This window comes from Panthera leo, chromosome B4, assembly GCF_018350215.1.
Source record: "Panthera leo isolate Ple1 chromosome B4, P.leo_Ple1_pat1.1, whole genome shotgun sequence".
NCBI lineage: Eukaryota > Metazoa > Chordata > Mammalia > Carnivora > Felidae > Panthera > Panthera leo.
This window is the reverse complement of record NC_056685.1, coordinates 121,565,992-121,581,772: the sequence shown is the minus strand read 5'-3', so window position 1 is coordinate 121,581,772 and position 15,781 is coordinate 121,565,992.

Here is a 15,781-nt window from a genome sequence, read left to right as displayed (position 1 = left end):
GCACATCCCCAAAGGCAAGGGAATTAAAAGCAAAAGTGAATTACTGGGACCTTATGAAGATAAAAAGCTTCTGCACAGCAAAGGAAACAACCAACAAAACTAAAAGGCAACCAACGGAATGGGAAAAGATATTTGCAAATGACATATCGGACAAAGGGCTAGTATCCAAAATCTATAAAGAGCTCACCAAACTCCACACCCGAAAAACAAATAACCCAGTGAAGAAATGGGCAGAAAACATGAATAGACACTTCTCTAAAGAAGACATCCGGATGGCCAACAGGCACATGAAAAGATGTTCAACGTTGCTCCTCATCAGGGAAATACAAATCAAAACCACACTCAGATATCACCTCACGCCAGTCAGAGTGGCCAAAATGAACAAATCAGGAGACTATAGATGCTGGAGAGGATGTGGAGAAACGGGAACCCTCTTGCACTGTTGGTGGGAATGCAAATTGGTGCAGCCGCTCTGGAAAGCAGTGTGGAGGTTCCTCAGAAAATTAAAAATAGACCTACCCTATGACCCAGCAATAGCACTGCTAGGAATTTACCCAAGGGATACAGGAGTACTGATGCATAGGGGCACTTGTACCCCAATGTTTATAGCAGCACTCTCAACAATAGCCAAATTATGGAAAGAGCCCAAATGTCCATCAACTGATGAATGGATAAAGAAATTGTGGTTTATATGCACAATGGAATACTACGTGGCAATGAGAAAGAATGAAATATGGCCTTTTGTAGCAACGTGGATGGAACTGGAGAGTGTGATGCTAAGTGAAATAAGCCATACAGAGAAAGACAGATACCATATGGTTTCACTCTTATGTGGATCCTGAGAAACTTAACAGAAACCCATGGGGGAGGGGAAGGAAAAAAAAAAAAAAGAGGTTAGAGTGGGAGAGAGCCAAAGCATAAAAGACTGTTAAAAACTGAGAACAAACTGAGGGTTGATGGGGGGTGGGAGGGAGGGGAGGGTGGGTGATGGGTATTGAGGAGGGCACCTTTTGGGATGAGCACTGGCTGTTGTATGGAAACCAATTTGACAATAAAGTTCATATATTGAAAAAAAAACAACTGAGAACAAACTGAGGGTTGATGGGGGGTGGGAGGGTAGGTAATGGGCATTGAAGAGGGCATCTTTTGGGATGAGCACTGGGTGTTATATGGAATTTTACAATAAATTTCATATATTAAAAAAATAAAAAATAAATAAATGTTAAAAAATTAGAAAAAATTGATTATAATACAGTGAACCTTATAAATTTTTTTTGGAAAGATTCAAAGAAATGTTTGCAAAGCATCAGTACAGTACCTGCCACATAATACTCCCTAAATGGTTCACAATTATGGTTATTATGGTTCACAATTGGTCCTACGTTGTCTTTCTGATCTGCTTTTCCTCCCCTGCCAGTCTCACCCCTACCCACACTGTCAGCCACACTGCATTTTCCCAAACATGTTGTGCACTGTTTTGCCTCTGTACCCTTGCAGATAATATTATTGGTTTACCTGTCTTTTCCTTGCTTATCTATCCATTAAACTCCTACTCTTATGTCAAGGTAGTAGTCCATCATCAGTAATCCATCTAATGAGAAGTTTCCTAAGAGACTGACTATATCGCCTTAGTTCTTTAAAGCAATGAAAAAGGAACCAAGGGATGAAATATTTAGGCTTTCAAATGACCTTGCCAAGATTCTACATCACTGGTTGCTAAAGAAAAGGAGAGGACATTTTGTCAGGAATCCAGGTAATTAGAATAAATGGGCAATGATATACATGGAGGAGTATTAATGTGGTCTTCTAAGAATTACCTGAGTTCGCTGCAGCATTATTTATAATAGCCAAGATATGGACACCTAACTGTCCATTGATGGACATACAATGGAATGTATACAATGGAATACTGTTCAGCCATAAAAGGAAGGAAATCTTGCTATTTGTTAACAACATGGATGGACCTTGAGAGTATCATGTTAAGTGAGATATCAGAGAAAGACAAATACCATATGGTGTTACTTATATGTAGAATGTGGAAAACAAAACTCATAGGTACAGAGAACAGACTGGTGGTTATCAGAGGGGAAGTGGTTTGGATGGGTGAAAAGGGTGAAGGGAGTCAACTACATAGTGACAGTAACTAGACTTATTGTGGAGGTCACTTTGTAGTATATGCAAATATCAAATTGTTATCCATCTAAAACTAATATGTTGTTATATACAAATTTTATCTGGGACTTTAGGCAATCAAAGTGTGATCAAAGTCAATAAAACCCTGAAGCCTTTGTTTGCCAAATTTAGATACAAGTGGTAAAATATATGGCTAAAAATAGGAAAAAGTTTGCAGAGTTTAATTGCAAATTAAGGCAGATACAAAAGTCAAAAAATATTTTTAAATTACTCAGGGGAAAATCCATTTATGCACAGAAAAAATGAAATACCTAAAATTTAATTGTGTATTATCTCTTGGTAGTGAGATTACAAGTGAATTTCATTTCCTTCATAATTATCTTCTAAAAGTCGTTTTACAATGAATATTTATTACTTTTTAAACTAAGATAACAATTTAACAATACATTTTAGGTAAAATTTTAATGACCCATGTTAAATGCTTACTGGGAAGTAGAATGTGTTTTATTAGCTAACTAAAGAGAAAGCTAACTTTGAAAATCCATAAAATACCCTTGGTTCCATTTTAGGAGACTGTGTAATGAATGAAACAGTCATTCCAATCCTTATGTTTTTATTTAGTTGGATAAGGATTAAAATTTGAAACTTGAATATAAAGGAATTCTCATTTGGAGCTAGAAAAGTCAAAAGAGGACATAATCTAATCTTGGCTATTCAGAGGGCAGGTAATTCATTCATATCTTTTGTTTCTTATTTCCTTTCTGTTTTTCACATCATTAAGTTTCCTAACGTTTGAAAAAATAAGGCACTGGTGTTAGTAAGACATGAGATGGAGATGTTGAGCTGTTCTTGTTAATGTGGCAAATCACATTGGTGGTTCCAAACTTTCATCAGTATGAGAATTACCTGGAGAATTATTTAAAATGCAAATTCCCAGTCCCCACCCACAGAGTTATTCATTTGTTAGGCCTTACATGGGGCTTAAGAATCTTCATTTTAACACTCCTCTACCCATCCCACCCCCCTACCACACAACATGTCCCCACTTCATCCTCTGCAAGTGATCCTACATAGCCTGGCCCATAAACCACTCTTTGAGAAACTCTTATATTTGAAGCCACAGGTATATATGAAAACATTTAGACAAAGAATACAAATTGAGAACTGAGAAAAACCAAGTTCTGGGGAACTACAACATCTGAGGGTCCACTGAAGAAGGAAGAGTTATCAAAGATACTGAGAAGTTGCCAGAATGAGAAGAGAATAAGAGAAGCCAAAGGAAGACAAGGAAGGAAAAAAAGTAGCTAACAGTTTTGCCTGTTGTTGAGAGGCAAATGAGATGAGGACCAGAGAACATCCCTTTGACATGGAGGTCACTGGTCACTTTAGAGTGAGCACCAATTTAAAGAGGAAAGGGCCAAAGGTGGTTGGGGTATTTTAAAGGGTATATGGAAGCAGAGGAATTTGAGGCAATAAGCTTAGATAATTCTTTCTTGAATCTGGAATGCTAAAAGGAAGGCATAGGGGACTAACAGTTTGTTTGGAAATAAGGCCCAGGAATTTAAATTGTGGAGAGATTTTGAGTATTTGTAAATGTTAATGGGAAGGGATAGAGCAGAGAAAGGGAAAGAAATAATGGCTAATGTAAGATTCTTGGAGCACAAGAGGCCATGGAATTCAGAACACAGGAGGAACATCTCTAGTCTAAGAGGAGGAAAGAATGGACACAGATGTAGGTAGGTTGTAGCTTTGATGGAAAAATTTTGGAGGTTTCAGTGTGAACTACTCCCTCAGAAAAAAGAGGAGGAGGGTTAAGTACTAAGTGAAAGAGGGGTGACAATGTTGAAGGCTGAGTAGAGTAGAAAAGGCTTTAAAATGGTAATTGGGGACAATGAGTTGCCACAGGGAAATGGGAGAATCTAGGGCAATGTTGAGGGCCCAACTGAGGCTAGAACTCATAAATATAAGTGCTACAAGTTTTCTCCTTTGGTTAATTTGGTTAATTTTCCCCAGAGGCACTGGAGCAAGGATAGGTAGTACAAAGAAAGGCAATTGGCTGTTTGCAGAAATAACATTTTGCCATACAAATGTAGTGAAAGCACAGGTTGTTATTTGCAAAAGACTGACTAAAATGATGGAATCTGAATCAAAGACAAGAGGGTCAATGGAAAAAGGAAAAGTAAAACAGTAACAGACTGAAAGTCTGGATGAGACTGGCAGGTTATAGTTATATGTATCTGTTATAGTGGAAACAGATGAGACTAAGCTGGAGAGGTAGGAGGTATTGATTGGTTTGAGGGTAAGATGTCTGACAGGAATTTTGAGGGTAGAACAGCTTCGTGTGTGCCCATAAGAGTTGGGGGACTTTGAATGGAGTCTTTGAATGGAGTGCAGGGCCAGGTCATTTTAGATGAGGACCTTAAGGAACCGAGAGGTCAAAGGATGAGGGCAGGAGTCAAGGTGAGAAGATTGTGCCAAACATCACTGTGTTCAGTAAATGAACAGGGAGACCAAGAAGGATATCAAGGATGCTTGGGATATCTGCCTAAAAGATTAACTTTCCAAATTGTGCTCTTTATTCTAGCTGTGATTGCAAAATTATTAACTAGTTATGTATAATTTTATTCTTTTCAAACCTTCTAAGGAGGGTCCTTTGTTTTGGTAACTGGAGTTACAGGGTGAATACAACAGAAGCATGAGAAACTTATCTTGTTTACTAAAGAAAGTAATAGAGTGACCCAAAAGGGAAGATCCAAGGCAACGGGAAAAAGGAAAACTTGGCAAGAGGTGTAGTGGGGAAGCAAGCGAGAAAGATAGTGGGAGAGAACGGATAGCTGCTATGAGGCCCTCTTATGCGGACTTGGAGGGAAAGAGCTCCCTGGTTAAAGAGATGTCTAGGAAGTTGTTCTGTTTGATATGCAAAGTGTCACCTGATTAAACTTAATAAAATCATATCATCTGCCTATTACAGGTGCAATGAGATGGGACATGTGAGAGAATGGCCTCAAGACTGTGAGGGGCACCTGGGTGGCTCAGTCGGTTAAGCGACCAACTTTGGCTCAGGTCATGATCTCCCGCTCTGTGAGTTCCAGCCCTGCGTAGGGCTCTGTGCTGACAGCTCAGAGCCTGGAGGCTGCTTCAGATCCTGTGTCTCCCTCTCTCTCTGGCCCTCCCCCGTTCATGCTCTGTCTCTCTCTGTCTCAAAAATAAATAAACGTTAAAAAAATTAAAAAAAAAAAAAAGACTGTGAGAGCAGTAACTACCACAGGGTCCTTTCAAACCAGCCTATGCAAGCAGTCTTGCTTTTGTTTACCTGTGGGCTTCTTAGGTCTTTTTTTGAGAACTACTTCCTTAAAGACTCAGAATGACCTGTAACATTTTATGTTCTAAGTAACTCTTATTTTTGAAAAAAAAAACTCATATTTTCTATCCCTAAATCTGCATTTGTTAATAAAACATTAATTTTTATGATTAAAATTTTCTGTTATTTAATATGTCTGGCACTGGTAGGCACTCACATGTTTGATATTCAGGAAATAGTATACCAGTGACTCAACAAGTACCCATTATAATATTAGTAATGTTGATAACTTGTATTTACTGAGTACTTGATATATACTACTGAGTGCTTACTAAGAATTTTTATGCCTTATTTCACTTTTTAAAATCCAAGCTTCTATGAGATAAATACTATTATTTTTATTCCCCCTATGTTAGTGAAGACTAACAGGTTTAGAGAGGTCAAGTAATTTGCCCAAGGTCTCATGGTTAACAAGTGGAAGAGCCTAATTTAATTTTGTTCTGTACTTTCATGTCATGTTTTAAACCATTTTTATTAATTTCTCCTTGAATAACACTATACTTGCTGTTAGGTGTGAACATGTGACTGATTTTCTAGGTGATAAAATGTAAGCAGAAATAACGTGTGTCACTTCCAGGTCTAGCCCATAAAAACTTCCTACCTGGTGCTCCTCCCTATTCTTTTCCTATTTAGCTGGCTGGGATAGAGACCACTTCTGTGGCAACTCTGAATGCCACAAGTTGAAGATGGCAGAGTTTCCATCAGTTTGTGTCCCTAAATGCCTGCATACATGAAAGCTGCCCTGAGGACCTATTTACTTTCCCAGTATAGTTATAGGAGAAATAACTTTTTTTTTAGTCATTATACATACTTGGTTTTATTTGTTGCAGTAATAGTCTACCCTAGCTAATGCAAACTGGGTTAAAAAAATTCAGTTATGCACTTTTGTATCATTCAGAATTGTATTTGGTTGCATTTCACATGGTGATTTAACCAAATATATAATTGCCCACACTGTAGCAGAGATACAGGGAGGTGCAAAATAGAAAACAGAGGTTTGTAATATCTTATTTGCAGAGATGAATACAATAACGCCTGTGTCCCTGTAAGTACAGATTTATGCTGCTTCTCCCACCAAGAGGGAGAATTTATTTCTTCACTCTTTGAAGCTGGGCTTAGTCATTTGAATAATTTTGGGACATGGGACAAATGCAGAAGTTTGAAAATGATTGTGCCTTGGGGCTTGCTCTCTTTCGGCTTCAGTTAGAACCTAGGAACTGATGTGGATAGGCTTGAACTAGCTTCCTGGAGAGCCCACTTTGAGAAAAACTGAAATACCCCAGCCAACAGCCTACATGTTCCCAAACATTATAGCATCAAACAAAAATGGGTATGTACAATGGGATACACATGAAATATAAAAGGATGTAGAAAGTTTAAAAGTAAACACATGAGAAAAGATATTCTGGATAAATACTGAAGAAACATGAGGACATTTTATTAATATTAAACAAAATAGAATTTAAGACAAAGAGCATTATTAAGGTCACTACATAATGATTAAAGTTTCAACTGACAGAAAGATGAATTCTAAACATATATGTACCTAATTAAGTGTCTTCAAAATACAAAAATCAAAAACTGACAGCACTATAAGGGAAATTTACAAATCCACTATTGATGTAGAATATTTTAACACATATCCAATAACTCTTCCATTATTCCTAGACCAAGGAGACAAAGATATCAGCAAGGTCATAAAAGATTTGAATGACACAATTAGTGAACTTGATTGAATGGACATATCTAGAACTCAACATCTCTAAATTAGACCTTACTCATTCTTATTAAGCACACGTAGAATAATTTTTATGAAGTTTATTATATATTTTGAGAGACAGAGGGAGAGAGAGAGAGAGCAAATGAGGGAGGGTCAGAGAGAGAGGGAGAAAGAGAGAATCCCAAGAAGGGTCCACACTGTCAGCTCAGAGCCGATATAGGCCTCGAACTCACAAACCATAATATCACAACCTGAGCCGAAAACAAGACTTGGATGCTTAACTGACTGAACCACCCAGGCGCCCCTAGAATAATTTTCTAAATGGACCTTGTGCTAAGTCATAAAGCAAGTGGTAACACATTTCAAATCACAGGTATGATCCAGATTATAGGTATCAAGTTAGAATATTTCAATAAAAAAGATAAAACTGAAGAACTACATTTGTTTAAAAGTCTAAAAACATACTAGGTAACTCATGAGTCAAAGAAGAACTCATAACGGAAATTTTAAAATACTTAGCACCGGATAGTAATGAAAATACTGCCTATCACAACTTGTGGGATTCAGCTAATGGGCACATAGAGAGAAATTTATCCTCTCAAATGAATATGTTGGAAAAGAAGTCTTGAAAATAAACAAGTTAATGATCCAACAGAAAAAGTTAGAAAGAGACAAACCAAACAAAAGAAAATAGAAATAAGGAAATAATAAACAGCAAAAATTAATGAAAGAAAACTAAGATTTAATAGAAAAGATCAATAAAATATAAAAGTTATTTTTTTAAGCCTGGTGATGTTTAAAAACCAAGGAAAGATTTAGGAGAGAATTTGGCATATGGAGATTAATGGTGACCCCCTGAACCTGAATCTCTCCACACATCCTCTCTGAGAACCATAAGATAACAAAAGAGTGAAAATAAAATCATACACAACCCATGCCTTCAGCATTACCAGGAGACAGAGAATACAATGAACTTCTCTAAGTAGAGAAATGACAAATTCCAACAGAGCTTGTGCCATTGGTGCGAGCCCAGGTATAAGTACAGGTACAGGTATAAGTCTGCGCAGGGGAGGCTTAAAAGACTACGCAAAAGTGGGCTGGGGAGCATAACACGTAGATGAAACAAGATAGAATAACGTCTAGCAAGACAAAGTCTAATACTAAGAGCCAAAATACAGAACACAGGCCTAGGATTTGGTAGTTCATGGTACCAGCTAGGTTTTGAAGGTAAGCAGGACCCAGTAGTGGTGGCAGCCTCAGGGCCCCATTGCTTCCAGAGAGAATCAGATAATAAAGAAGGGGTGGTGCCCCTTGGAGATACCAGAAAGTTAGAAGGGTATAATTAAACATCCTGCAGAAGCAAAAGCTAAACAAGTCACCTAACCAAACCTCCTCATTCCCACGTTATTATCACTTAAAGAAACTGCACTTCATTATACTGACAGAAGAAGGTGCTCTTGAGCTAGAAACACCATCCACAAAAAACAAACAAACAAACCCCAGGAATAGGGGAAAACAAAAACAAAACAAAAACAATTCAACTCCACACAAAACTCAAACCAAAAAATCCCAAAACAGACAGGAACAGGGAGGAAATAATACCGCAGAAATTAAAAAAATCTAAGTAGACTACTCTATACATCTCTATGTATATGTTTACAAAACTAAATGAAATCAAGAATTACTTAGAAAAAGACAGTTTACTGTAACTGACCTTAATAAAGACAAGTGTTTAAAATGACCAATTTCTATAAGAGAAATCAAGAAAACTATCAAGGAGCTACTTCGCATGACATCACGAGGCTCAGATTTTACAAATAAATTTACAAAAAAAGCATTTAGAACCAAAGAATCCCAACACAGTTGTTTCAGAGCATAGAAAATGAAGGAAAACTTCTAAATTCTTTTTATGAAGCAAGTATAACATGATCTAAACCTGATAATTGCAGCAACATAAAAGATAATTATAAAATAATATTCCTATGAATGTTAATACAGAAAACCTGATCAGACTTCAATATTAAAAGAAGAAAATACTACACCATGGCCAAGTAAGATTTATTCTAAGAATACAGAGATGAAGTAATATTAGCAAACATTTTAATATAATTTATATTAATAGGTATAAGGAAAAAATTGTATGATTATCTTGATGGATGCTTGAAAGAGCCTGTAACAAAATCTAACACTCATTTTAAATAAAAATACAGTTGTAAAGTCATCATCTTAATAATTGGGAAATACCTGAGGCATTCTTTCTAAGGTAAAGAACAACACAAAATGCCCACCACCTCCACTACTATTTAACTATTTGACACTGTTTTAACTACTATTTAACCATTTGACACTGTTTTTGCTAATGAAAGAGTCAAGAGAAAATAAAGACAGGAATCAGAAGAAATAAAATGATCTCTACAGATGTCATGAAAAATACCTGGAGATCTCTAGAGACTCAGTGAATAAACTCACTCAAACGTGAAAAGAATTCTGCAAGGTGGCAGGATATAAAAGTAACATGCAAAACCCAAAAGCCTTCATATACACAAAAGATAATCAGTTAGGTTATACAATGAAAGAGGAAATAAATTTCACTTATACTAGCAACAAAAAAGACAACATATTTAGGAACAAACAACAAGAAACATTCAAAACCTACATTAAAATACTTTAAAATACTTCTTAAAGACACAAAAGTATACTTAAACTAGTGGAAAGACATTCCTTGTTCTTTGTTGGAACATTTTAACATCATTAAGATTTCATTTTTTTCCTAAGTAAATTTGTAAGTGTAATGCGATCCCAATAAAAAACCAAGGTTTTTCTGAAACAGGAAGAAACAGAAAAAACTTGGAACAGACCGATAACCAGCAAAGTAATTGAATCAGTAATCAAAAAATTCCAAAGAAACAGAAGTCCAGGGCCAGATGCCTTCGCAGGCAAATTGAACCAAATATTGAAAGAAGAGTTAATACCAAATTCTTCTCAAACTATTCAAAAAAATAAGGAAGGAAAACTTCCAAATTCATTCTACGAGGCCAGCATGACCCTGATACCTAAACCAGAGACTCCACTAAAAAAGAGAACTAAAGGCCAAATCCCTAATGAACATGGCTGCAAAAATTCTCAGTACTAGCAAACCAAATCCAACAATACATTAAAAAAATTACCACGATCAAGTGGGATTTATTCCTGGGTTGCAAACATGGTTCAATATTTACAAATCAATCAATACACCACATTAATAAAAGAAAGGACAAGAACCATATGGGCAGAGTGGCTCAGTTGGTTAAGCATCCAACTCTTTTTTTTTTTTTTAATTATTTTTTTTACATTTATTTATTTTTGAGAGACGGAGTGAAACAAAGTGAGAGTGGGAGAGGGGCAGAGAGAGAGGGAGACCCAGAATCCAAAGCAGGCTCCAGGCTCCGAGCTGTCAGCACAGAGCCCAACACAGGACTCGAACCCACAAACCATGAGATCATGACTTGGGCTGAAGCTGGACGCTTAACTGACTGAGCCACCCAGGCGCCCCATAAGCATCCAACTCTTGATTTTAGCTTGGGTCATGATCTCATGGTTCATGGGATCGGGCCCCGAGTCAGGCTTTGTACTGACAGCATGGAGCCTGCTTCATATTCTCTTTCTTTCCCTCTCTGACCGTCCCTCACTTGCACGTTCTCTCTCTCTCTCAAACAAACTTAAAAGAAAAAAGAAGAATCATATGATCATTACAATAGATGCAGAAAAAACATTTTACAAAGTACAGTATCCATTCATGGTAAAAACCCTCAACAAAGTAGGTTTAGAGGGAACATACTTCAACATAATAAAGGCCAGATATGAAAAACCCACAGCTAATATCATCCTCAATGGGGAAAAACTGAGAGCTTTTTCTCTATGGCCAGGAACAAGGCAGGGATGTTTACTCTCACCACTGTTAATTGAATATTATACTGGAAGTCCTAAGCACAGCAATCAGAAAACAAAAATATATAAAAGACATTCAAATTGGAAAGTAAGAAGTCAAACTTTCACTATTTGTAGATGACATGATATTCTATATAGAAAACTGAAAGACTCCACCAAAAAAATTGCTAGGACTGATACACAAATTTAGTAAAGTCGCCACATACAAAACATATAGAGAAATCTGTTGTGTTTCTATGCAACAATAATGAAGCAGCAGAAAGAGAAATTAAGGAATCAATCCCATTTACAATTGCACCAAAACCAGTAAGATACCTAGGAATAAACCTAACCAAAGAAGTGAAAGACTTGTACTCTGAAAACTATAAAACACTGATGAAAGAAATTGAAGATGACACACAAAAAAATGGAAAAACATTCCATGCTCATGGATTTGAAGAATATTATTAAAATGTCTATACTACCCAAAGCAATCTACACATTTAATTCAATCCCTATCAAAATACCAACAGCATTTTTCCCAGAGTTAGAACAAACAATCCTAAAAAATTGTATGGAACCACAAAAGACCCCAAATATCCAAATAAACCTTGAAAAAGAAAAGCAAAGCTGGAGGCATCACAATTCTGAACTTCAAGTTATATTACAAAGCTGTAGTAATCAAAAGAGTATGGTACTGGCACAAAAATAGACACATAGATCAATGGAACAAAATAGATAACCCAGAAATGAACCCACAACTCTTGGGTCAATCTTCAAGAAAGCAGGAAAGAATATGTATATAATGGAAAAAAGAGGCTCTTCAACAAATGGTATTGGGAAAACTGGACAGCAATATGCAAAAGAATGAAACTAGACCACTTTCTTACACCAACACAAAAATAAATTCAAAATGGATGAAAGACCTAAAGGTGAGACTTGAAACCATAAAAATCCTATAGAAGAACATAGGCAGTAACCTCTTTGACACTGGCCATAGCAAATTCTTTCTATATATGTCTCCTGAGACCAGGGAAACAAAAGCAAAAAGAAACTATTGGGACTTCATCAAAATAAAAAGCTTCGGCAAAGTGAAGGAAACAATCCACAAAACCAGAAGACAAACTACAGAATGGGAGAAGATACCTGCAAACAACATATCTGATAAAGAGTATCCAAAATACATAAAGAACTTATAAAACTCAAAGCCCACAAAATTAATAATCCAATTTAAAAATGGACCAAAGGGGTGCCTGGGTGGCTCAGTTGGTTAAGGGGCCAACTTCGGCCCAGGTCATGATCTCCCAGTTCGTGAGTTTGAGCCCCGCATTGGGCTGTGTGCTGACAGCTCAGAGCCTGGAGCTGGCTTCAGTTTCTGTGTCTCCCTCTCTCTCTGTTCCTCCCCTGCTTGCACTCTCTCTCTCTCTCTCTCTCTCAAAAATAAATAAAGATTTAAAAAATAAATAAAAAATAAATAAATGGGCCAAAGACATGAATAAACATTTTTCCAAAAAAGACATACAGGTGGCCAACAGACATATGAAAAGATACTCAATATCACTGATCATCAGGGAAATGTAAAGCAAAATCACATGGAGATATCACCTCACACCTGTCAGAATGGCTAACATCAACAACACAGGAAGCAACAGGTGTTGGCAATCATGTAGAGAAAGCAGAACCCTCTTGCACTGTTGGTGGGAATGCAAACTGGTGCAGCCACTCTGGAAAACAGGATGGAGGTTCCTCAAAAAGTTAAAATAGAGCTATCTACGATCCAGTAATTGCACTACTATGTACCCAAAGAATACAAAAATACTAATTCTAAGGGATACATGCACCCTGATGTTTATAGCAGCATTATATACAATAGCTAAATTATGGAAGCAGCTGGACTGTTCATCAACTGATGAATGGATAAAGTAAATGTGGTATAGGGGCATCTGGGTGCCTCAGTCGGTCAAGTATCCCACTCCTGATTTTGGCTCAGGTCATGATCTCACAGTTGTGAGATCAAGACCCAAGACCCACATCAGGCTCCATGCTGGGTGTGGAGCCTGCTTAAGATATTCTCTCTCTCTCCCTTAAAAAAATGTGCCAATATAATATATACATATATATTACTCAGCCATAAAAAAGAATGAAATCTTGCCATCTGCAATGTCATACAATTAAGTGAAATATTCAGAAAAAGACAAAGCCATATGATTTCACTCATGCAGGATTTAAGAAACAAAACAAATGAGCAAAGGGGAAAGAAAAGACACAGGGAGGTAAACCAAGAAACAGACTCTTAATTATAGAGAATACACTGCTGGTTACCAGAGGGGAGGTTGGTGGGGGGATGGGTAAAATAGATGATGGGGATTAAGGGGTGCACTTGCTATGGTGAGCACCTGGTGTTGTATGAAATTGTTGAATCACTGTATTGTACACCTGAAACTAATATCACACTGTATGTTAACTAATTGGAATTTAAACAAAAACTTTAAAAAGTCAAGGTTTTTTCTTAGACATAAGATGATGCTAAAATTCATATTTAAATAATGTAAGAATAACTAGAAAAACTCTAAAAAAATAGCTATGGGGGAACTGGTCTATCAAATATTAAAATATACTCATAAGTGTCTGTAATTCAGTGTGGTACTGGTATATAAACCAATGGCATGTAACAGAAAATCCAGATGTTGACCCACTCCTTATGGAAATAAGTAAAGGCAGTGATAATAAAGGCAGTATTTCAAATCAGTGGGGGAAAAATATTGACATTTTAGTAAATGATGTTGGGATAACCGGATAGATATTTGGAAACAGATGGAATTAGATCTGTTCCTCACACTATATACAATTCTTTCTGCCCTTCAGAGTTTACATTCTAATGGGGGTTGGGGGAGACAATAAAGTAAATAAGTTACCTTTACAATAAAAAATGGTAAGTGTTGGGAGAAGGGTACATGGGGAAGGGGAATAGGGAAAGAGGCGAAATAAGGTGCAGAGTTTGCATTTATAGTATCTAAAAGTAGGGGCAGAGAAGGCCTCATTGATATGAATAGTAGCATTTGAACAAAACCTTGGTAACATGAAGTAAGCCATGTACCTAGACTTGATTCCAAACTAGATAAGGGCAGAAAATTACAAGCCAATCTCAGTCATGAAAATGGACACAAAATACTGTACAAACCAAACAACAATGTGCTTAAAAAGTTAATCCATCATAATCAACTTGGGTTTATCACAGGAATGTAGATTTGATTTAACATTAAAAAAACATAAATCTTATTCACCGCATTAACAAAATAAAGAGAAAAGATCATTTCAATAGATATAGTAACAATTTAATAAAATGTAGCACTCATTCATGATTTAAAACAGAATTACAAAACAAGCAAACAAAATCTCTCTTAATGGAAACCTTAGAATCATAACCTTTAAAACAGGAAAGAATGTCCAGTATTGCTGCTTCTATTCATCTTTGTACTGAGCATTCTAGCAAGTGCAGTCAGAAGAGGAAGGGAAAAAAAAAGCCTAAGAATTAGAAACAAAAAAGTCATTATTCAGATGATATGATTATAAAATCTCAGCCTCTACAAATTATTAGAAGCAGTAAATGTTTAGCAAGTTGCTGGATATAAGATCATATCAGAAATCAACTGGATTTTTAAGCAACAGCAGTTAGAACAAAGTAACAATAAGGTATAATTTATAAATAAATCTATTTAAAGTGCAAACCCTGCACAGACAAAAAAAGACTTAACTTTATTGAGGGATATTAAAGAAGGTCTAAGTAAATGGAAAATATACTATATTCAAGCACAGAAGACTCCCATTTACTCAAACTGAGCTACAGATTCATTGCAATTCCAATAAAAATCCAACATTCGCCACCGCCCCCCCCCCCCACCATGGAACTTGGAAAACAGATTCTAAGGTTTACATGAAAAGCAAAAGTTCAAGAATACACAGAATACTCCTAAAGAGTATTGCCCTATTAGACAACAAAGATTTAATTAGGCTGGAATGATGAAAAACTCTTGTTTTTGGCACAGGTATAGAGGGACTGACCAGTGGACAGGATAAAGAAACAGACCCCAAAACATATAGAAACCTGTCATACAAACATGGCTGTTGCAGGGAAAGCATAAATTGGGTTCCACATAGGGCAAAAAAAAGCATAAATTGGGTTCCACATAGGGCAAAAAAAGTAACTGGATTCTACCTTGACACTAGGCACAAAAATCGATTCTAGATAAACACTTAAAAAATAAAACGCTAAAACCTTTATATTTTTGTGACTTCAAGATAAAGATGTGTTTCTTTGAAAAGATACAGAAAACAGTCATAAAGATTAATGGCTGGTATATATAAAGACTTATAAATCAATCTAAAAACCCCAAATAAGAGATTTTCATGGAAAAGGAAATGCAAATGGCCAATAAGCATAACAAGAGCTTAATCTTACAAGTAACTACAGAAACATAAAGACCCCAAAGTAATATCATTTTATACTAGAATGGCAAAATTAAGAAATGTGACTATTCTAGGGGTACCTGTGTGGCTCATTTGGCTAAGACAGACTTCCACTCAGGTCATGATCTCATGGTTCCTGAGTTCAAGCTGCAAATCAGGCTTGCTGCTGTCAACCCCAAGTGTGCTTGGGATCC